General features: G+C 38.5%; 1 long non-coding RNA gene across 1 annotated transcript; it reads left to right on the forward strand.

Annotated features, from left to right (window-relative positions):
• The first annotated feature begins 16,051 nt into the window (after positions 1-16,051).
• On the forward strand, positions 16,052-20,013 carry LOC117667127 (uncharacterized). The gene is made up of 3 exons (XR_004591975.3): positions 16,052-16,134; positions 16,238-16,405; positions 19,644-20,013. It is a non-coding gene; the product is annotated as an uncharacterized LOC117667127 (long non-coding RNA).
• The last annotated feature ends 2,216 nt before the right edge of the window (positions 20,014-22,229 follow it).

A 22,229-nucleotide genomic window follows, 5' to 3' on the forward strand; every position in this document is an offset into this window, starting at 1 on the left:
GGCATTATTGAAGTGTCATTGATAGTGATAAATGAGTTTCTTGTGACAGCCTCTTGGAATATTGAGATGGAAAAAGTTAATATTTCCCCTGACACAGTACCATTAGCAGTATTGTCTTAACATAGTGAATTAAAATGTAAACAAGGGCCTTATATTTCATGCTTCACAAACATCTACATAGAGTTAGGAAGTATTTAAAAGTTTCACATTAGCCAACATATGAATCTAATCATGAATTAAAAAGCAATGCATGTATTAATGATCTATAGTATAGTTGAAATCATCTTAGTCATGGTTGTGAAAGGATGAACCCCTTCCAAAAAGTCATTTGTTTCATATGAAATAAGTTTTCAGTGTGTTATTTTTAATGTATTTCTTAGCTATATTTGTTGGTGACACAATACCTGTAGAAAGAACTGAATTAGACTAGCAGTCCTTTATATTCAGATAGATACAATAGATATACTGCATCAGCAAAAGTTCATTCTATTCATAGGGCTAGGAATTTGTAGACATTGACAGCTTTGTTCACTCAGCAAATGTATAGGGCTGCAAAAGCAGGTTCTTATTATACTTCAAATATCTTTGAAAGTTTGATGAAATGTGAACATCTACCAAGGTGTAAAGTTCAGAGATGGTGAAATATTATTCCGGAACTTCATTTTAGTACTTTTAAGCTTCCTAGAAGCAATTTTACTTTTCATGAAATATTTCGAAAATTGTGATCATGCACCAATGACCAAATGGCAATATCCATAGAATTCCAGAAAGAAAATTGAGGAAAAGGACACAAATTATTGAACTGTTAAAATATTGATTTATAGTAAACCTTTCTAATGAAAGGAAATTAAACAAATGTACACTGGTCATCATTAGGATATTTTTAGAAGCTCATTCAACCAAAAAGAATGAGAATAGTAAATTATTAAATTACACATTAATTAATGGTATATGGACTAACAATAAGACATCTAAAATAGCCTAAGTACTAACATTTTCAATACTGTGGTACTAAATGTGTCTTAATTCTAATTTTATCAGCTGCAGTGAATTATCTATTTCCAAAAATTAAACAATTTACTCAGAGGATGCCAAACACATACTGTATGTTTTCAAGGGGTTGACTAAATGTTTTATAAGGTTCATTGACACACAATCTTTGGTTACAGCATAAGAAACAGCCAACTGCTTACACAATGGTATGTACAGCAAATATTGTGAAATGAACTCAATTTAACACATTTCTAATGATATGCTTGGTATAAGTATAGAATAGATGAATTTCTCCATAATAGGAATGACACAATAATGTGTTCCACTAACTTAATGTTTCTCCTGCCATAATAGCAAAGTCATGCTTGTAGAGTCCTGGCTGCTAAGATCTAAATTTGAAGGATATATCACAAGCTTTGTTTCAACCAACTTTATTAGGATTAGTCTAGGTAGCTAAAATAATAGTTTTATCCAAGGATTTTGAAAGTGTAGCTATTGTCCATAACAACATTTATAAATGAAAAATGGCATTAAGCACATATCCAAGCACGGACAAAATTTATTGCAAAAATGTAGACTCTGATAGATCACAATTGGCCATAATCATTAAAGGCATAAACTAAAAGAGCATATTGTAACTGTGCTACTAATTTGGATTTAAGACGTTAACATGCCATGAACATAAAATGTTCATTGCCTTAAAATGTTTTTAATAAAGTGGAAGCACTGCCCAATGTATTTTTGATAATTAATGCCTGCTTTTCATGTGTTTGTAGATTTGCCAGCTAGATACTGGACTGTCTTTGCTAGTACAACATCATGTGATTTCTGTTAAGGAGTTCTGCTTTGTTGTAGATACCAGATTTATGAAAAGACTTTTCAAATCAAATGAAATTATAGAAGGTCATTTGTATATTGTAGAACAACAAAAGGTCTTTTAAATAAAGGAGGATAAAAAAAGCATATCATTGATGGTTTCAACTACAGTTGGCTGTATTTATTACTTCCTTTCACCTCACCACTTGAGACAACCAATCAAAAAGTTTATCACAGTATAGAGAAGAAGCAAGATTCTTCATTCTAGCATGTTGAATTGTGTCCAGAAACAGGTTTATGAAAAGCTTAGAGAACATAGACTTTTTGAGTTGATAGGTTGCTTTTGTTTCCATCTTGAGTAAGCATTCCCTTTAATCCTGCTCTTTCCCCTAATGTTCCTGCTGGCATCAGGTTGCAATACATAGCCAACCATATCTCATCTTCAAAAAGCTAAGCAAGGTTGGACATGATTAATACCTGGAAGAGAGACTACTACTAAATCTATCCCAGTGCTGTAACAAAGTTAGAATTATAAAAGAAAAAAGAACATGCTGAAAAAGGACACTTCTTTATTGTTGCCAAGAAAGTAACACATATTTCTCTGTGTAATTAGTTATGCTGAAGTTGAGGGAGGTAACTTATTGCACCTGTCAACATCACTCAAATGATGTCTTTCCCTTCCAGGTATATGAATGCCTCTATGAAGTTCTCATCATTTGATCATTTTTGATGGAACGTGGAATTTCCCCTGATAAAAGCTCTGGACTCCATAATATCTAAACAGCTACTGCATGGTTTCCCAACCCTCAGGTCGCAGCCCACTACCAGATCTTGAGTCATTTGGAACCAGGCGTGCATGCCTGCCACTTACACAAATGGAGCCGGCACTGTGCACACTTACTGTTGTGACTCAGTAGGTAATACTACCTACTACCAAGTAGGTAGTATTAGATCCAAACAGTTCCAAAACAAACAGACTTTATTAGAACAGCTGAGAATTAACACATTCTCAATGTAGTCCAAACTAAATCAAAACAAAGTCTTCATAACACAAATTCTTCAATCTAATCACCAACCTTGGTATAATTAGGCAAACTGCCAAAGGCTTCTCTTGGCAAAAGTTCAGAAGCAGAAGACACCAACCAGAGATAAGTGAAACAAGACAAAAACAAGTCTATCAATGTTGTTTTCCAACAAAGAGCCCAAGAGCCGTTACTGATCTTTTAAGCCTTATGGGAAGGGCCAATCATTTCTTGGCCCTACTCCTGAGTCGTCCTCTTTGCTGTTGCTGCTCTTGCATTCTGGCAGCTCTTCTCATACGTGCATTAGGAACAGGCTCCTCCTGTTCCTCTGCCTCTCTACTGTCAGCCTCTGGAGACTCCAGAGTCCGCACCTCACTCCCCAATGGCCCTGGCCCCATCTCTGCCTCTGATGCAGAGCCCTCATCCGGGCCTTCCCCATCCTTCCCCAGCCTCCAGGACTGGCCCCTTTTCTTCCTCAGCCTCATCGCTGTCTGATTCTGCTGCCAGCTCCGCAGTCTGCTGACACACCACAACACTTGCCCACTGGTTGCATGGAACCATCCCCTCTCCACTGCCTGCCAGTGTTGTGGCCTGTCAGAGGAGGAGGAGGCGTGGGTCACCATCCGAGCAACCTAGGAGCTCCAAGGGGGAAGAGGGAATGGAGCTGGGAGAGAGAGAGACAGAGGCGGAGCCTGGGCCATCTGTCAGCTGTCAGATGGAGAGTCAACAGCCCCCAGATCTGGACGTGGTTGATGATGAAGAAGAGGAGCAGCTGGGTCCAGTGCCTGATGTGCGGCTGGGCAGGGGGCAAAGAAGGGGAAGTAGTTGAAAGCCATAGACCAATCCTGGGGAAGGAAGAGCCTTGTTGCTAACAAGGCCCACCCTAGCTCTGGGGATAAAAGGCAGGGGGCAGAGATGAATAGGTGTGGTAGATAACTATTCATCTTCCAACAGACGGATGGACATGTTAGCCTGTGAGATACATTTTTTTTTTTTGCTGGGGCTGCCAGCATTCCTAATAAAGGAATCTTTTCAGTTCACGACAGAGGGTTTGTCGTGTTTCAGGAGCTGGGTCAGAACAGCTGGTCTGCAAAGCCAGAAAGATTGAAGAACTCTGAGCTTGCAAAAATTGATATATTTCATAAATTGGTGCTAGCCAATTTTATCCAACTCTACAAAGTAATTAGGATACATATATTGCCGATTCCTCAATTTTTTTTCTTTAAAAAAAACTGGTTTAAGGCATTAAATAAAATATATCTTTTTTGGCTAGATATTAGCACCCAAAGATCTGCTATATCAGCATGTTTCCGCAAACTGTGTGAAACAATAAAACAGGCACTGTTTGCTAATTTCCGATATTGGTAAGTAGTAAGTTTGAAACTTTACTTTTATGGGGCAATTCTTTTCAGGTTTTTTTTTTCTTGTCTTCAGCTCTCAATTCAGCCTACCTGTTTTTAAATTTAATCTTTTTAATTTCTTGCCAGTATCTCCTCCTCCAGGAAATTTGGTCTAGTTCTGTTCTGTTTTCTGAAACCAATCCTGCTGAGAGAAAGGTGGATTTCTCTAATTCTAAGTTATTTAATTTGGTTTATTTTAATAAATGTATTTAATTTATCATAATTTGCCTAAATTATATGTTGAGAGTCCAGAAAGAGTGCAGGGAAGAGCGACAGAGATGATGAGGGAGCTGAAACTTAAAACATACGATGAACAGTTGCAAGATCTGAGAATGTCTAGTCTAAGAAAGAGAAGGAATGGGGTGACCTGATAGCAGTCTTCCAATATTTGAGGGATTGTCACACAGATGAGAGGATCATCATATTCTCCAAAGCACCTAAGGGCAGGACAAGAAGTAATAGATGGAAACTTATCAAGGAGAGATCCAAGCTAGAAATGAGGAGAAATTTTCTGAAGTGAGAACAATTAATCAGCGGAAAGGCTTGCCTTCAGAAATTGTGTGTGTTCCATCACTGGAGGTTTTTAAGAAGAGATTGGCTATTTATCCAGAATGGTATAGAGCAGTGATAGCTAACCTTTTTTCCTTGGGTGCCAAAAGTGTGTGCTTACTATCGCACGTGCATGCATGCCCACACACATAATGCAATGCCTCCTGTTGTGGCTCCGTCCTCCGAGCCTATCTTATCGGAGGGAGAAGGCTCCGAACATGAAGGAGAGGAGTCGGCCAGGCCTCCCTCTCCAGGCCCCTCCCCTCCGGCACTGCCTCAGGTGCCGGCCGAGGAAGAGGAGATTAGCCAGGAGCCAGGTGTCTCCGATGATAGCGATGGAGGCGATCTGTCGTTCCTGGATCCATGCCAACGAAGGCGTGATAAATGGTTGCAGCAGTTGAGGAGGCGTGCCAGGGATTAGGCTGAGTCACTGGACCACACCCCAGAGACTATATAAGAGAGTGTGGTGGCCATTTAAGACTCTGTGACGGACAAAAACTAACTCTGGCTAGTCACTTTGAACAACGCTTAAATCTGCCGAAGGTTTCTTGTTTGAACTGGACTATTTACAAACTCTGCCGAAGGTTTCTTGTTTTGAACTGGACTATTTGCGAACTGTGTGTCTTTCTGTTTATCTGGTGAAGGGATATTAAGTAAAAAGCACTTGGCAGTCGGTGCTCGTATTACTGCCAAGTTTTTGATAACAAACTGTGCGTGCCAAGTGCTTCCTTTAACCCTCGGCTGGCTGTGTGTGTGTGTGTGTGTGTGTGTGTAGACGGGGACAGAACACCTCCCCACGCCACGCCCCCCACATATGTTTGAGCAGGGGATTGGACTACAAGACTTCCAAAGTCTCTTCCAAGTCTATTATTCTGTTATTTCCAACATTACATAAAGTTGAAAGGAATAATTAATTAGTTGCTATTATAAACTGGAGTGCCACCCTCCAATTTAATAAATATATAGACAATATTGTTTCAAATTTCCTTAGAGACAAAAATAAGAAAAAAATCTGTCATGAAAATGGACTTCAGTGATCCTGGTAAAAAATATTTATTTTTTACTCAAGATTTGTAGGGGAACTAAACTTGGTTACATGCTAAACATATACACAACTTCTTTTACCTTAAGGGACTTTCACTTTAATTAACACCTTATATTAAACAGTTTTTATAACTGCATAAGCCAACAAAATGCATTTCTAATGATTAAGTCTGAAAATAAACATTATTGTGTTGATTTAATATAATTAGCAAGAAATTTATTTACATTTTGGTTTCTCCAAAGCTGGTGTTTCAAATCTGTTCTTTCATTTTTGAAATGTGTTTTATTCTGATAATGTTTCTTCACTCTACTCTAATTTTCCTATGACCTGTGCAGGCATTTCCACAACTTTCTATCAAATAGACGACATACCTTTTTCTTGAGCACAGCTGTTGTTCTATTCCTTGTTTTCTGATTTGTTGTATTCCACCTTTACAGCTTGGCTGAAGAATATGGGTTATAAAATAAAGGAGTCCTTTATTTGCCCTTCAAGTTGAACTTTATTCCTTGGGCTTGATGGACAAAAATCATTTGCCATTTTGTTGGTCTTTGTTCCCTTCATACAGAAATAATTTGCCCCCAGCATCATAAGGGATATAAACTTCAATTCTAGCCAGATCAGGGGTGAAATCTAAAAATTTTCCCTACCGGTTCTGTGGGCGTGGCTTGGTGGGCGTAGCAGGGGAAGGATAATTTCTTTGTCAATGTCACACACTCTTGATACTGCTTCAAGAATGGAAGTGACATTATATAGAAAAGCTCATGTAATTGTAAAGGAACAAAATCCTAAAATTACCAGGCTCTAAGTGTTAATACACTGAGATATATGCCAATCAATTAAGCATAGTTATCTAATTTTTCAAGTTATGGTAATTTTATTATATTTATTAAAATACAGAAAAATCTAGAAAATGTAAACTTCATTACATTCGCAATCCAATATGTGTATACAATTCCAATGAATGTCCTGTAAAGTATGCTTATGTTCATGCTGATAAAAATAAGAGAACAGCAAACATATACAGAGCAATTCATTGCTTTTAAAATTATGTTTGACTACATTTCATTTTTAGGAAAAAAAATGATTGTGAGGCATTTACTTCATGTTTCCAAACTTTCTAAACAAAAGTGTCACAAATGTTTTGATGTATTTTAGTATTCCAGGAATTGTCAATTTGCTTTGATTGGTTATATACATTCATGAGGCTCAAGACTGAAGTTTGGAATATGTATTTTACAGCAAAAAAATATGTCCATAATTCCATATTTACCAATAAGTGTATGAGACAAGTCACATGAAAAAGAGGCATAGAAAACAACTATTATTTTACTTGTGAAATTTGCAAGGAAATGCCACAAGGTAGAATCCCCAGTGGGGAAAAAAGAGAAAGAGATGGACTAAGTCTGCATTCTGTATTAAGTCTTCTTTGAAATTGAAAGGAGGAGAAGGAGAAGGAGAAGGAGAAGGAGAAGGAGAAGGAGAGAATAATATTCCCATATTTCGTAAGCAGTTCATTTCCAAAAAGTCCACAGAAGGTTGCTGTAATGTAATAATGTATAATGCTTTTTCCAAAATATAATGCAGACTTCACCTTCATTACTAAACATTCTCCTTCTCAATAAAGAAGTAGCAAAAATGGCCTCAGACTGTCACAGGGGATTAAAGTATCTGTATAAACCCAGGGTTATTTTCTAATGGTTTCAGAGAATTATGTGCAAGAAAGCAGTTTATACTTCAAACTGTTTTTTTTTTTCTAGAAGGCAATTAGATGTTTCTCTGCTGACATTTCCATATTTGCTTGTTCAGAACTTCCAAAGCAGTGGATGTTTAAGGCAGATCTGAGGCTGTATTTGCTTCAGGCAGCTGCATGGAGTCTTGAACAGCTCCCAAGCTAAATAGCGGAAGCAGAGAGCATCTTCTTCTGCCCAGGAATGTTATAAAGTTCTTCATTAAAATGAAGCGGCATCACTATAGCTGAGGATATACCAGATGATAAGCTCCCAAGAGAGGTAGCTGCCTTGCACGATCTCTGGCAGTTGGCCTGAGGTCTTTTGGCTCTCATGCTTCTTTGGCTTCACCCTCCAGCTCTCTGTGTTTTCCTTTATAATGAGTGTAATGTTCATCGCATCTGTCTCACCTAGCTCAAGGCCATCCAGAGCATATGAAGATGAATTCCCCAAAGGCCAGGAAGGAAATGTGCTCCTGGCAAAAATCTGTCTTTGTCTTTTTTCGGGCCCACTAACAGTATAAGAACCAGTTCAGCAGAGTGAAAAGAGAGTCACATGGGATTGGGAGGCAGGTAGGAAGAGGTAGAAGTTAAGGAGATGGAAACCTTTTTTTTTTATTGAAAAGTTTTATAAGAAATACAAACAATTTTCTCCCCCCACCCTTTCCCCCTCCCCACATAATAGAAAGTGTATATTTTCTTATACATAATAAATCCTACTTATACATGTTTCCCTTAAAGAAAGCATTAAAATAAGACATTTTAATTACATTCGGAGTTGCTCTTCTTCTCTTTCTTCCCTCATTCCACAACAAACCTTCTTCTTCTTCTCCTTTCTTTCCCTTCCCTCCCTCCTCTTCTCTCCTACTTTCTCCTTCCTCCTCTCCTACCTCATCCTACTTCCTTTCCTTTCCCCCACTTCTCTCTTCTTTTCCCCCGTCTCACCTTCACTCCTACTCCTGTCCCCTTCCCTTTCTCCTCTCCTTTCTTCCCTTCCTCTCCCTCCCTCTCCTCTTCCTAGCCTCTCCTCCTCTCTCCTTTCTAACTTCTTTGCTGTGAAATATTCTCCTCCTTTAGTATCTGAGCAACTCCTGTATTCTAATCGTAGATACTTTCTTCTGTTAAAATATTTCTCTATTCATCACTTTTTTCCCACCCCAACCCTTATCCCACCCTCCCCACCCCCACCCCGACTTCCCAGAGCAAAAACAGGGTATAGCATCTAACAAACATATGCTAAAATAAACTAACTAATTATAAAATTCAGAACTCCCACACGTTCTTTAACTCCCCTTGCTCCAATTCATCAACCTCCCTTTTATAAATTCTCACAACCAATTAAGTTAAATTCATTCTTCCTAATTATAAAAAAACTTTTTCTTGATGTATAATCCAATACTTTAGCAGTATTACAAACAGTAAAAATTATGAATAAATTCCATTTCCATACCCTCGAACATCATTCTTTTTGAACATTACTCCCTAATGAAATTCTGAATTTAACATTAATCCTCTTTCTTTCAGAAAAATTGGGCATCTTGAAATCTTACACATATTATATCATATATCTTTTAAAATAATATAATCTTATGTTAAACATTCTAAAAATCTCTTAATACCATTAAAACACTTATTTACCAAATATAAATTTCAAAATCTACAGGAGGATATCTTTCAGATTTTCAATTAACCATTTTAATACCTCTAACTTTTTTTTTTAAAAAGCAGCCCTTTTACTATCCAAAACTAATTATCATTTTGTAATAGAATTCTGAATTTAACATTAATCCTCTTTGCTTCAAAAAGTTGGGCATCTTGAAAGCTTACACAATTTATCTCATATATCTTTTAAAATAATATAATTTTATGTTAAACATTTTGAAAATCTCTTAATACCATTAAAACACATATTTGCCAAATGCAAATTTCAAAATCTACAGGAAAATATCTTTCTTAATCTTCTGCTCTTCTCTTCTTTCTATATTTTTTCCAATCCTTTTTTTTAATAAATTCTTTCAACAGTCCCCCCAAATTTATTTTTGAAAATTTTAAAATGTTGATTTGAGGTTGATGTTTCTGAAATACTCGCTCTCTTCTTGAGGTCACGTTTTCTAATTTGAAATCCCCATTTCGACTCTTCTTGCTTGTATAATCATTCAGTCCATTCCTTTGTCCATACAGCCAAAATTTGTTGCCATAAAGATTGTCAGCTTGCAATAAAGAGTTTATTTGTTGCTTTTCTATCAATTGAATGGAAACGTCTGCCAAAACCTTTGTTTCAACTGTGCCAGCCTGCCTTTCAATCCTGACAGCCTCTTGCTCTTCCAAAAACAAACTCCTCTGAATAATTTCCTGCTGCCCCTCCAACAACTGCTTATGATTTTCCAAGCTGTTTTTTGAAAAAGCTCTTTCAATTGTATCCAAAAGAGCAGAATTAAAAGAGTCTAGAAGTTTTTGAAAAACCTGAACAGTCACAGCTTGAGAATTTGCTGATTCACCAACCCTGATGTCAGCCATATTTCAGCCACTTTGTATTCATCCAGCTATCAGGACGACAATTCCAACTATTTTCCACACAGTATAAAAGCAAACTTTTAATTAAAGTCAGTACCAAATTCTTTTCCACAGTACCAAATTCTTTTCCTGGCCGCTTCCACTTTAAAACTTTCTCTTAAGGTGTAATCCAGTAGCTGTATCACTGTTGCAAACGTTAACAAGCGTTAACAAGCACTTTCCCTAGTAGCTTCCTCCTTTCGCTCTCAGACGCCATTTTCTGCATTTTAAAACGGAGTTAAAGTGTTACTTGCAATTTTTTTCTTTTTTCTCCTGGTTTGCTCTGTCTGCAATCAAGGTAAAAATGTTAAAGTCCCCTCATTTATTTTCAGCAGATTTTGGTCGTGGCTTCTAGCTCTGCTTTAGCGGAGTCATCCCTGGTCCGGAGCAGGTTGACAGGCTTCTATAGGGAGCCCACACCCTTCGCACCCCAGGATTTCTCCTGGCGCACTTGGGGGGCTCCACCTCCGCCTGTCAGCTCTTCTCTCTCCCCTTTGCCCAGGGAGAGGGGTTTTTGCCGCCAGACAGCTGTTTTTCGGCTGTTCTGGCGGCATTTATGGTGCCGGGGATCGGGCGCTCATGAAAGAGCGTCAGCGAAGCTCGCAGAGCCAAACCGGAAGTCCAAGGAGGTGGAAACCTTGATGATGAAGGGACATGACTGAGCATCTGGTAAGCTTCATATGAAAGAGTCTGGGGACTTCCAGTCTGTGTACTGTGTTCAATCCTTGCTGCATTGAAAGTTATGAGTTGATGTATTTTATTTTTTTATATTATTTAGTTTGTCAAACATGTATGAGAAAACAGGTATAAGTATAAACATGATTATGAATACAGGAAATGGATACGAATAAATGGAGACAGTAGGACAGGGATGGTAGGCACGTTAGTGCGCTTATGCACACCCCTTACCCTTCTTAAGAATAGGGTGAGGTCAACAGTAGACAGTTTAAGGTTGAAGCTGTGAGGGTTTGAGGATATAACAATGGAGTTGGGTAGAGTATTCCAAGCATTAATGTTGCTGAAGTCATATTTTCTGCAATCGAGTTTGGAGCAGTTTACCTTGAGTTTGTATCTATTGTTTGCCTATGTATTATTGTGGTTGAAGCTGAAGTAATCATTGACAGGTTGGACATTGTAGCAGACAATTTTGTGTACTACACTTAGGTCAGACCATAGGTAGCATAGTTCTAGGTTGTCGAAACCCAAAATTTCAAGCCTTGTGGCATAAAGTATTCTCTTGTGAGCAGAGGAGTGGAATACTCTTCTCGTGAAATACCTCTGGACTTGCTCAATTATATTAATGTCCGATATACAGTGTGGATTCCAGGCAAATGAGCTGTACTCGAGAACTGATGTGGCAAAGGTTTTGTATGCCCTAGTTAACATAACATTAAATAGTTAATGTAACTGAGGAAGAGGGAGGGGGAAAGTATGTCTTCTACTAATAAAGTTGTAACCATTTTGATATTCATTTGTATAATCTGCTTCAACAAGGTCAGAAAATTTGACTTGACTTATTTGACCTCCTCATGTCAACAGTTTACTCCAGATATTCTTCTTAACATGGATCCATTCCAGTGTTTCCTTCTTAACCAAAGTGCTTTTGTGGTGATCACTGATCAGCTCTATCCTCTCTTGGATGAAACTGATATCTAAATCCTTTTCAGTGTTGTTTTAGATATATCTATAGAACAGGAGCCACTTTGGAGTCTGTAGAAATTCTCAGTCATCCAGATCATGGTTGTCCCAAAGGTGTTTTTTCAGGAGGCAACTGGACTTTCTTGTGTTTTCTTTTGAAGACATTTTGCTTCTCAGCCAAGAGGCTTTTTCAGCTCTGACAGGATAATGGGGAATGGAAGGATTTATATTCCTTGCAGACAGCTGGTCATTTGCATCCTTTTAGAGGGTCATTGAAGCACTTGGAGGTTTTTTTTTTTTTAATAATTAAATAATTTTTTATTTGTTTAAAAGTACAAACAAAACAGAACTAGTGACAACAAAACATACAGAACTTTCTTCTTCTTGTTGTTTTTTGAAGATGTTTCGCTTCTCATCCAAGAAGCTTCTTCACCTTGGTCAACCTGTAAGATTACTTGTGCTCAGAAAAATCCAAGGGGACTACAGTCTTGTTAGTCCTTCTGGAGCCCTCATTAGTTTTTGATACACCAGTCATGGTCTATTCCTGTACAGGTAGTCAGAGATGGAATGTAGATCTTGTATTACAGTGGTTCCACTCTTATTTGCAGGATATGGTGCTTGGAGATTATCTTTCTGCCTACTGGCAATTCGGTTATATATTGTTCCATTTTCTCACCTACATTTTTTAAATGTCTACATGAAACCTTTGGGAGAGGGCATTGAGGAATAGGGATGGAGATGTCATCAGTATGAGCTCTATCTATCCTTTTCATCTGAAATATCTGAGGCAGTTTGTCTTCTGAACCAGGACTCAGTAAAGTTAATGGACCACATAAATTGAGAGTTAGTCCAAAAAAGATGGTGATACTGGTTTTGGGTGATACATCTGTCCAGAGAAGTTGTGTGCTCTGTCTGTCCTGGAAAGAGCCACACTCATTCTAAAGGACCAGATTTACAGTTTGGGTCTACTTTTAGATCCATCATTGTCATTGGAGACCCAGGTATAAAATTCTTTTTATCAGCTTCTGCTGATTTACCAACTTTAACATTATCTCAGCAGATAATATCTAACAGTTATTCATTCTGTGTAACTTCCCAGTTGCATTACTGCAATGTGTTGAACAGCGAGCTGTTTTTGAAACCAATAGTCCAGAAGTTCAAAAACAGTCTAGAACAGTTAGACTGCTCATTGGATCTGGCCATATAAGTATATTACGGCAAACCCTCATGATCTATCTGAGGGTTTGAGTCATGGTGAAGCAGTGGTTATAGTGCAATACTGCAGGCTACTTCTGCTGACTGCCGGCTGCCTGCAGTTTGGCAGATCGAATATCACCAGGCTCAATGTTGACTCAGCCTTCCATCCTTCCGAAGTGGGTAAAATTGTTGGGGGCAAGAGGCTGACTCTGTAAACTGCTTAGAGAGGGCTATAAAGCACTGTAAAGCGGTATATAAGTTTAAGTGCTGTTGTTATTACTACTGGTCTGCTTCGGAAAGTAAATCAAAGTTCTGTTTTTGACCTTTAAAGCCTTAAATGGCTGGGAACCAGGCTTCTTGGAACCAAGTTACTTCTCTTATATGTATGTACCTGCTCTGTGAAGATGAGGCTCAGTAAATGAGATTGTCAGGGTTCCAAGTAACACCCCCAACAAAATAAAACTCCGAGGCTCGAGTTTCCTCAAAGCTACATTTTATTAGCGATGTCGTATTGGCACATCTGGGAAAACCCGAATCTGAAAGTTTCCAGGTTTTTCCCACCCAAAGAAAAGTTCAAGTCCCTGCCCAGCCCCCACTAGCAATTTCCTACAGTAGTAAACATGCCAGGTCTGAAGGCCTAATACAAAAGATGGCTGCCAGGCCTGACAGAGAATTGCATTCTATTTATGAAATTCTCTTCCTGGAATGGCTTTAGAGGCACCAACATTAGCATCATTTCATTGCCAGGTGAAAAATATCTTTCTTTCACTTTCCCATGCATCTAATTTGATTTTTAATTATATCAAAATTGTATTTGATTCCCTATGTTTTAGGTTTTGAATCATCAACCTGCCTAATTTATGTGGTGTTTTTTATTTTACATTTTATTTGATTTTATTCTATGCATTTTTTATTGGAACCGGACTTGTATGGTAAACCACCCAGGCAGCTTCAGCTTTTAGAATATTTAAAAAATGCAAATGAATAAATAAACAGCAGTAAAGGCCCTGACCATTATCAGTTTAAAAGCTTGTTCATTCGTTCTTGCTTTTAAAATGTGTAGTTCCGTCAAAAAGACACTAGAGAATTGTGCCTGTTATTGCAGTAGCTTTCAAGAAAAACATATAACAGATTAAAAACCAAAGAAGAAAGACAGATTATATCTAAAGACACGTTTCTGACTAGCATGCAATTAAGATATTTGTGATGGGGATAAATCTACTTCCTAAATTTGATTGCTAAAGCTGCTCAGTATGTTGGTTTATCAGGCTTACCTTACATATTTTTTCCCTCTTCAAAATATTCCATTTCTTTGATGCCAAATGCAGTTTATTTTGAAATCTAACTAAATTTCCCCAGAAACAGAAATAATCCTCTTATCTTTCAAAAATACCACCTAAGCCTGTTGTCAGTTTGCCATCTATACATAATTTCTTTCTTAATACTGTGAATTTTCCCGCCTTTAAAAACAATGAAGAGGGAGGAGGAAAATGCAAGAAAGGAAAGCCTTGTTGATGTGAATATTTGCATTTTCCAATATACCAGGAAATGACTACATGCAGAAAGAAAGAAATAGGATTTACATGTAATGAAAATCGAAGGAAACATCGTGCTCCTTTGATGCTGACAGCTTAGCCGTGATGATCTCAAGCTAAGATTTCACATCTCTGGATTAAAATGGAGCAACAATATGATTTTATAAATATTTGCCTCACAGTAAATGCATGCAGCAAGATTCAAAATTACTATGGCTGGTTGCACAGCCAGCTAGAGGTCTAGACTGGATTTGACATTTGTGGCCACTGAAAGTCAAATGTGGCTCTAGGTTCTGCGTCTGTTTACCTTCTCAATAAGCAGCTGAGTTGGAAGATCATTTAAAAGCAGTTTATTAGGGTACCCTGATAAAGTGGGGTCTCTCTATGTAAAAGGAAGAAAGAACCTCACACCAGGTGTGGGTTCTAAATTTTTTTACTACCGGTTCTGTGGGCGTGGCTTATTTTGTGGGTGTGGCTTGGAGGTCATGTGACTATGTGGGCGTGGCTAGCTGGTCAGAGTCATTTCTGGAAGGTCCTCACACATACGACCAGTCCTCGCACTTACGACCCGACTCATTTGTTTGCTTTTAACACTGATCAGCTGTAGGACAGCCCTTTGGAGCTCAGCAGCAAGAGTTTAAACAGTTTTTTTCCCTCTAGTCATCAGCTGGGACTCAGGAGGCAGCAATAGATTTGGGGTGGGACCAAATAAAAGGTAAGAATAACGTGGGTGGGGGTGGGTGGGAGGGCGGGGGGGAGAACCGGTTCGGTGATGTCATATCATCACCGCTACCGGCTCGGCCGAACCGGACCGAACCGGGAGGAACCCACCACTGCCTCACACCCCATGTTTCCCTCCTTTTTATAGTTAACACAACAAAAGAAAATGCAAGAGGAAAGTTGATTGGACAGAATAAAAGTAGCCTTCCTTTGCATAGGAAATCAGTTAAATGTAGTCAAACATGTTACATATTTGCATCCAATAGTATCACACATGTTCATTAAAATGAAGTCTGACATCAGAAGGGGCGTAATTGTAAGGAAAAAGGTTGTTTGGAGTTCACAGAAAGAAATAAGCCAGACCTCCAAGTAACAACAACTAACAAACTTTTCTTATCTGGAGCTAGTCTCCAGCTTGTTTATCAGTTTACGAATGTTAGAAGCTAATAAATCTGAACATCATTTTAAAAGAGAGAAAATAAATCAATTAAAATACAAGGTAACTATGTTAGTTAACAAATAACAAAACCCATCTCATTTGCCCCTCACCACCTATCAAAGGGATATGGTGACTCAGTGGCTAAGATGCTGAGCTAGTTGATTGAAAGGTTGGCAGTTCAGTGGTTCGAATCCCTAGTGCCGCATAACGGGGTGAGCTCCTGTTACTTGTCCCAGCTACTGCCAACCTAGAAGTTCAAAAGCACATAAAAAATGCAAGTAGAAAAGTAGGGATCACTTCAGTGGGAAGGTAACAGCGTTCCGTGCATCTTTGGCGTTTAGTCATGCCGGCTGCATGACTACGGAGATGTCTTCGGACAGCGTTGGCTCTTTGGCTTTGAAACGGAGATGAGCACTGCCCCCTAGAGTCAGGAACGACTAGCACATATGTGCGCGGGGAACTTTTACCCTTACCTTTTTACCTATCAAGGACCTGAGATAGGTAAGTGTTGTTATTTAATGACATTAAAAGTATTGTCGCAGGATGTAAGCAGTTTCAAGTAACGCTCGACTGACTTGACTATTGATTTCTATTATTGTTATAGGCACAACAGTGTGAAATCACCCCTCCTAGCTGTTTAGCTGGCGTTGACCTACATACACATTGAGTTCTTCCCAAGATTCTAGGATGTTGTAAAGTAGCAACATGTTATATGTGTGAATCCAAGCAGTGTGGCCTTTTTAAACATATGACACCATCTTTGTTGACCCAGGTAATAAATGATCTGATACAGGATACTCTTTTGTTTCTGTTTTTTTTCCCACCAAATTAAATGGCTTGATGGATAAACCTGATCTGGTTATTCCCTAATACTATTTGGCATCAGGGATGAAATGTAAAATTCGTTACTACTGGTTCTGTGGGTGTGGCTTGGTGGGGGGGTTAATGTGACTGGGTGGGCATGACCAACATTTTTTTTTAAACTTTTCAAAGCATTTTTTCTAATGCTTTGAAAAGCCACTGCCAATCAGGCAACTCAACTGGGATCGTCAGAGAGGCATTTTAAAAAATACCTCTCTGCCGATTAGGCAACTCAGCTGGGAGTTGCCAGAGACTTTTCAAAGCATTTTTTACCACCTCTTCGGCCAAGAGGTTACAGAAAAAAATGCTTTGAAAAGCCTCTGATGATCCCAGCTGAGCCGCGCAATCATCAGAGGCTTTTTTTTTTTTAACTTTTAAAAGCATTTTTTCTTCGGAAGAGGTTGTAGAAATTATGCTTTTAAAAGTAAAAAAAAAAAAAAGCCTGTGATGATCATGCAGCTCAGCTGGGCATGGTGTGTGGGGGGACGCAGGGATTTTTGCTACTGGTTCTCCGAACCACCCACCGCCATCGCTACCGGATCGGGTGATCCGGTCTGAACTGGGTGCATTTCACCCCTGTTTGGCATGTATGACCCTTCTGGTAGAATATGCTACTGTCGGCATAGCTCTCAATATCATCAGAGTCCCTCCCCCATGATAAGGGGGCATTCATGGAAGAGATGGTGATGACAATAGCTGGTTGCATAGTCAGCAAGATGTTTAGACTGGAATTAACATCTATTGAGCCCTTCCCAAGGTTATGCAAATGTTTTTTTGATGATGTTAGACGTATGGTCACATAATGCAAGATATTCCAAGTAAAGCTGCCTTTTGCAATTGACTGTTGACTTTGTCAATTACAATCAGTGGTGGGTTGCCTCTGGTTTGGACCGGTTCGCAAGAACTGGTAGTAAAACCGGTGGGAGGCTCCGCCCACTGATCCGGACGTCATCAAAGTTGATCTGTGCATGAATGATACAAATTGGTAGTAAAGGTAAGTAGAACCCACGCCTGATTACAATGGTGTTCAAGTGCTGCTCCAGAAGTTTTGGGATTGCACCCAAGGTGCCTATTACCCTTGGTAGTATCTGCTTTCTTTTGACACAGTCATTCTATTTTCAGGACTTCATCTTTTTCCCTGCCCAGTTCATTCTCTTTTATTCAGCTGTCTCCAGATACTGCCATGTCCACTATATAGACTTTTTTTGTCTTTCCTATTGATGATTGGTAAAACTGGGCTATTAAGTGGCAGGTGCTTATTGTTTTGAATTCTAAATTCCCAGAGTACTTTAACTTCTTCATTTTTATTATTTTGTCTGTTTTGTGGTCCCACCAGTTCTTGCTTGCAGACAAATGGTATTTCTTGCAGATATTCCTGAGCACCATTATTACTACTTATTATAATTATAATTTGGATAAGCTGCAATTTTAAATGTCATTGTTTATAGTACGGTTTACATTATGCATATTGTTGCTGATTTGATATAATTTATGATGAACTGGGGATGTTAATACAGCTTGAAGTCAATCCACTGGGTGTTGTCTCAGCCTAATTTTTTCCCCATTTTTCTTATCTTTGCTTATAGTTGTTGTTTTTCCCCCTCTGTTGAGCACAAATAACTGGAAATATAATTGTTCTGTCTAACTAGTTGTATCAGTAAAACTGTCTAACCAGACTAGGATAAAGAAATATGTTTGGCAAAGGTTTTATACTGCAGCAATTCAGAGCAGAGGGAGGAAGCAAATCTGGCAAGTGAAAAACCTGGCTGATGTCAACCAAAATTACATATAAGCCCACTAAATCTTTCACTGTTGGTCTTATTTATCCCCTGAATTCCACAGTTTTTTCCCCATTAAATGAGATGGTTTATGACACTGATAAGACAAACACAAGGGATCAGTAAATGGATTCCCTTGAGTAATTACAGCTGTCAACAATGGCTATGCTTATAAAACAATTGCTAACTGAACTCAGCATCTGCTCATTATGTATCAGCACAGTGAAAATAACTCGGCATGAACTCCTACTTTTGCCAGTGATAGATCACCCGGGCGAGCGGCAGTAAATTGAGAAGATTTTAATGGATCAAAGGCCTGCCACTCAATTATGTACTTGGAATTTTCCAAATGTACAGTTCTTTGCAAGTCTGATACTGAAAGAGCTGGAGCATGGCACATCAGTGAAGTCACCGCATTTACACAGGATCAGAAAACATGAGAAACCCCAGCAAATGTGACCTTTCTCTCAACAGGGATGAATAGCATAGATCATGTTGCTAAATATCTTTTTAAGCCCTCCCAATCTCTCTTTGTCACCTAGCCACACTCGATTGGATTTTGATCAAAACTAAATCCCTTCCATTTGATCCTCACAACTATTCTATGCCATAGTTTAGACTGAATAGAAAATATAAGAGTCAGAGTTACTGGGGCACTGATGGGACAAAGGGCGATAGACATGAAATGGACAGAACCATTCTCATTCATTTATAGCTAGATATCATGTCAATATTTTAAACTGAAGTTTCTATGAGCATAGAATTCGTGTTCCATCTTACACAGCACCAGCCTAAGAATTTTTACTCAAATCACTCGGAATTCAGTAGGGTTACTTCAGTAGCCGAACCTGAAGGCCTGCCCTCTAAATAACAAGAGTTGCTTGGGTAACTGAGGTGACTAAAAAAACAAACAATTTTTTTAAAATTAAAATATACTGATATAAACATTCATATTATTTCATAGGGGGAACGCAATGGCTCATTGGTAAAGACACTGAGCTTGTCAGTTGGAAAGAGACTGCCCAATAGGGTGAGCTCCGATTACTTATCTTGGCTCCTGCCCACCTAGCAGTTTGAAAGCATGCAAATGCAAGTAGATAAATAGGTACCACTTCAGTGTGCTTCAGTGTATAGTTATGGGGAAGGATATTGCAAAATCTCCATTCCCACCCCACTCTGGGGCCAGCCAGAGGTGGTATTTGGCGATTCTCCAAACTGCTTAAAATTTCCGCTACCGGTTCTCCAGAACCTGTCAGAACCTGCTGGATTTCACCCCTGGCTTCAAGGAACACATTCCACTAGTCTTTATTTCAAGCAACAGTATATTTTGCCTTGTTTATTCACACCATTTCTTTTTATATCTACACATAGTGAAAAGGCTGACGCCTGTACATATCACCAAAGATGAGGTGTTAAGATGACAGAAGATGTTCTGAATTCTATCCTGGGAGGCAGCTGTCTTTCTCCAATCTTATTTCAAATTCTGCTGATGAGTAGCAGCACAGCATATAGTCTGGTCTATCCACAGCATTTGTCCTCTCTGTAATATAATAGTGTTTTCAAAAGGGAATTATATTTGTTCTTTCATAATGACATATATTTTCCATTGAATTATATGTTTCCTGTGTAAAGAAAAAACAAAACCCAGATTTTGAATTTAAATTACAATTTTCTTGCAGTTATGCAAACATATGGATCTTCACATACTTGTTAATCATTTAAATAAACTTATTGTGTCATATTTCTGTTATTTATTCACATAATAATCCCATGCTATATAGGACTGTCTTTTTCTTTTAAAGAAAAGATTCTACTGAAAATGAGAGACTAGTATTATCCAAAGACATCCTAGAAGTAGAGAAATACCCTTGTGGAAGATCCAAGATGATCTTTAACACTCCTGTGCTGCAGTCAAGTGACAATCAACCAATAGTTTAGAGGAACTTCAATTTACACAATCTGAGGCCTTCCAAGCTAAAGACAGCAGATAAATCATGAATAGCAACCTCCCTTTGTCAGTCCAGCTGGCCAGCTCCCATCATTCTTGTATGATGCTGTCTTATGGGAAAAAATTATCTTGAAAATTTGCTGTCAGAAAGAAGGATATTCCCCCTATAATTGAAGTATGTAGGAACTTCTACTTCATGAACAGAAGCTTCCTGGCCATCTTCCTTTTGGCATAGGAATAGTGGAAATTTGAATTTGAATCTCAAGCTTGTTTGCACGCATTCCATTTTCTCATTCTGGTCTTCAACTTCTTTGTATATACTGATAGAATAACAGAGTTGGAAGGGACCTTGAAGGTCTTCTAGCCCAAACCCCTGATCAAGCAGGATATCTTATACCATTCCAGACAAGTGGCTGTCCAGTCTCTTCTTAAAAGGCTCCATTGTTGGAGCATCTGTAACTTCTGAAGGTAAGCCATTCCACTGGTTAATTGTTCTCACTGTTAGGAAATTTCTCCTTAGTGCTAGGTTGCTTCTCTCCTTGAATATTTTCCAACCATTGCTTCATGTCTTGCCTTCTGGTGCTTTGGAATATAGACTGACCTCCCTCTTATTTGTGGCAGCCCCTCAAATATTGGAACAATGCTATCATATCACCCCTAGCCCTTCTTTTCACTTTCCTTTTAAAATATAATCAAATGGAATTAAAATATAATAGGATTCTTAGAGCCTAGACATGGGAATGGATGTTTTCCAATCACCATGGAACAAGGAGAGATAGACCCTCCATTTGTATCTCATGAACTGGTCATCAGCTACCCCTTAAATCAGAAGCACAAAGGCAACAATGTGTATTAACACATTCACTGATTTTTTTAAAAAAATTGTGTGGGGTATGGAGTAAAGTACATATCCATTCAGTTTCCAAAAGCCTGAATTCTGATCCTTTTTTTCTTGCAATAAACCCAGGAAATGAGACTATGAGGAGCTCATTTTCTTGGTTATTATTACACACTTGGCATGAGTTCTTGATCTTACTGATGCAGTATTGTCAAGAATTTGGAGAGCATAACCCAAAGCTTACTGGATGGATTTACAGGGGAGTGTTCCAACAAAATGTGGCCACAGAAGAGCTTTGTAGATCTTTCTCTTGGTCATTTCTTTAAAATTATTGATCCCTGGATATTGAGTCTGGAAATAATGATAGACTTATATGAGTTTTATTGTTGTCTCCAAGTATACTAAACTGTTGTTCCTACCACATAGCATACTTTCACCTTCACATGAGTAGGCTGAATACCTCCCTAAGCCTTTTCTATTTTGTTTTTCTCCTGAAAAATTTATATTCTATTTCCCTGTTTCATAATATCCCAGTGTGGAAGAAATCACACTCAAAGATGAAAACAGAAAGACAGAAAATGGGTCAAATCCCAATATTTTTTACTGACTATTTCTGAATGACTGCCACTTACATGGTACTTAAAAAAGCAAAACAGAAGAAAAAAAAAATCCAGCCCTGACAATATTCCTAAAATTGTTGAGAAACATTACTTTAACCTGCTTTAACAAGGCGCTAGCAAGTGAAGCAATCTCCATGCTTTCCTCCAACTCTCAGATATTCTTTAGAAGCTTTTTTTCAGCCCTAACTAGGCGCTAGCCGAGTGAAGCGATCTCCCTGTGCTTTGCCTGCTTTTCTCATTGCTGTTTCTTCTCAGCTGTGCCTTAGAAGCTGTTTTTTATCCCCAAGGAGGGGATAAAAAACCAGTAAACTAATGTGCTGAAGCTGACCAGACTAAGGACCCTAGCCAGATGAATACCTGGTAGGCAGATCCCCCCCCCCATTTTCCTCCTCAAAAACTAAGCTGTGTCTTATACTCTGATGCGTCTTATACTCTGAAAAATATGGTACATGTTAAACTGTGGATAACAGCCTTGTGTTCATGATTCAATAAAATAAAAATTAAAGTAAAGTATCTTTCACTGTCTCCCCCTCCCTGTCTTATTTCCACAG

Source organism: Pantherophis guttatus, chromosome 5 (assembly GCF_059756535.1).
Source record: "Pantherophis guttatus breed Tessera chromosome 5, ASM5975653v1, whole genome shotgun sequence".
Lineage (NCBI taxonomy): Eukaryota > Metazoa > Chordata > Lepidosauria > Squamata > Colubridae > Pantherophis > Pantherophis guttatus.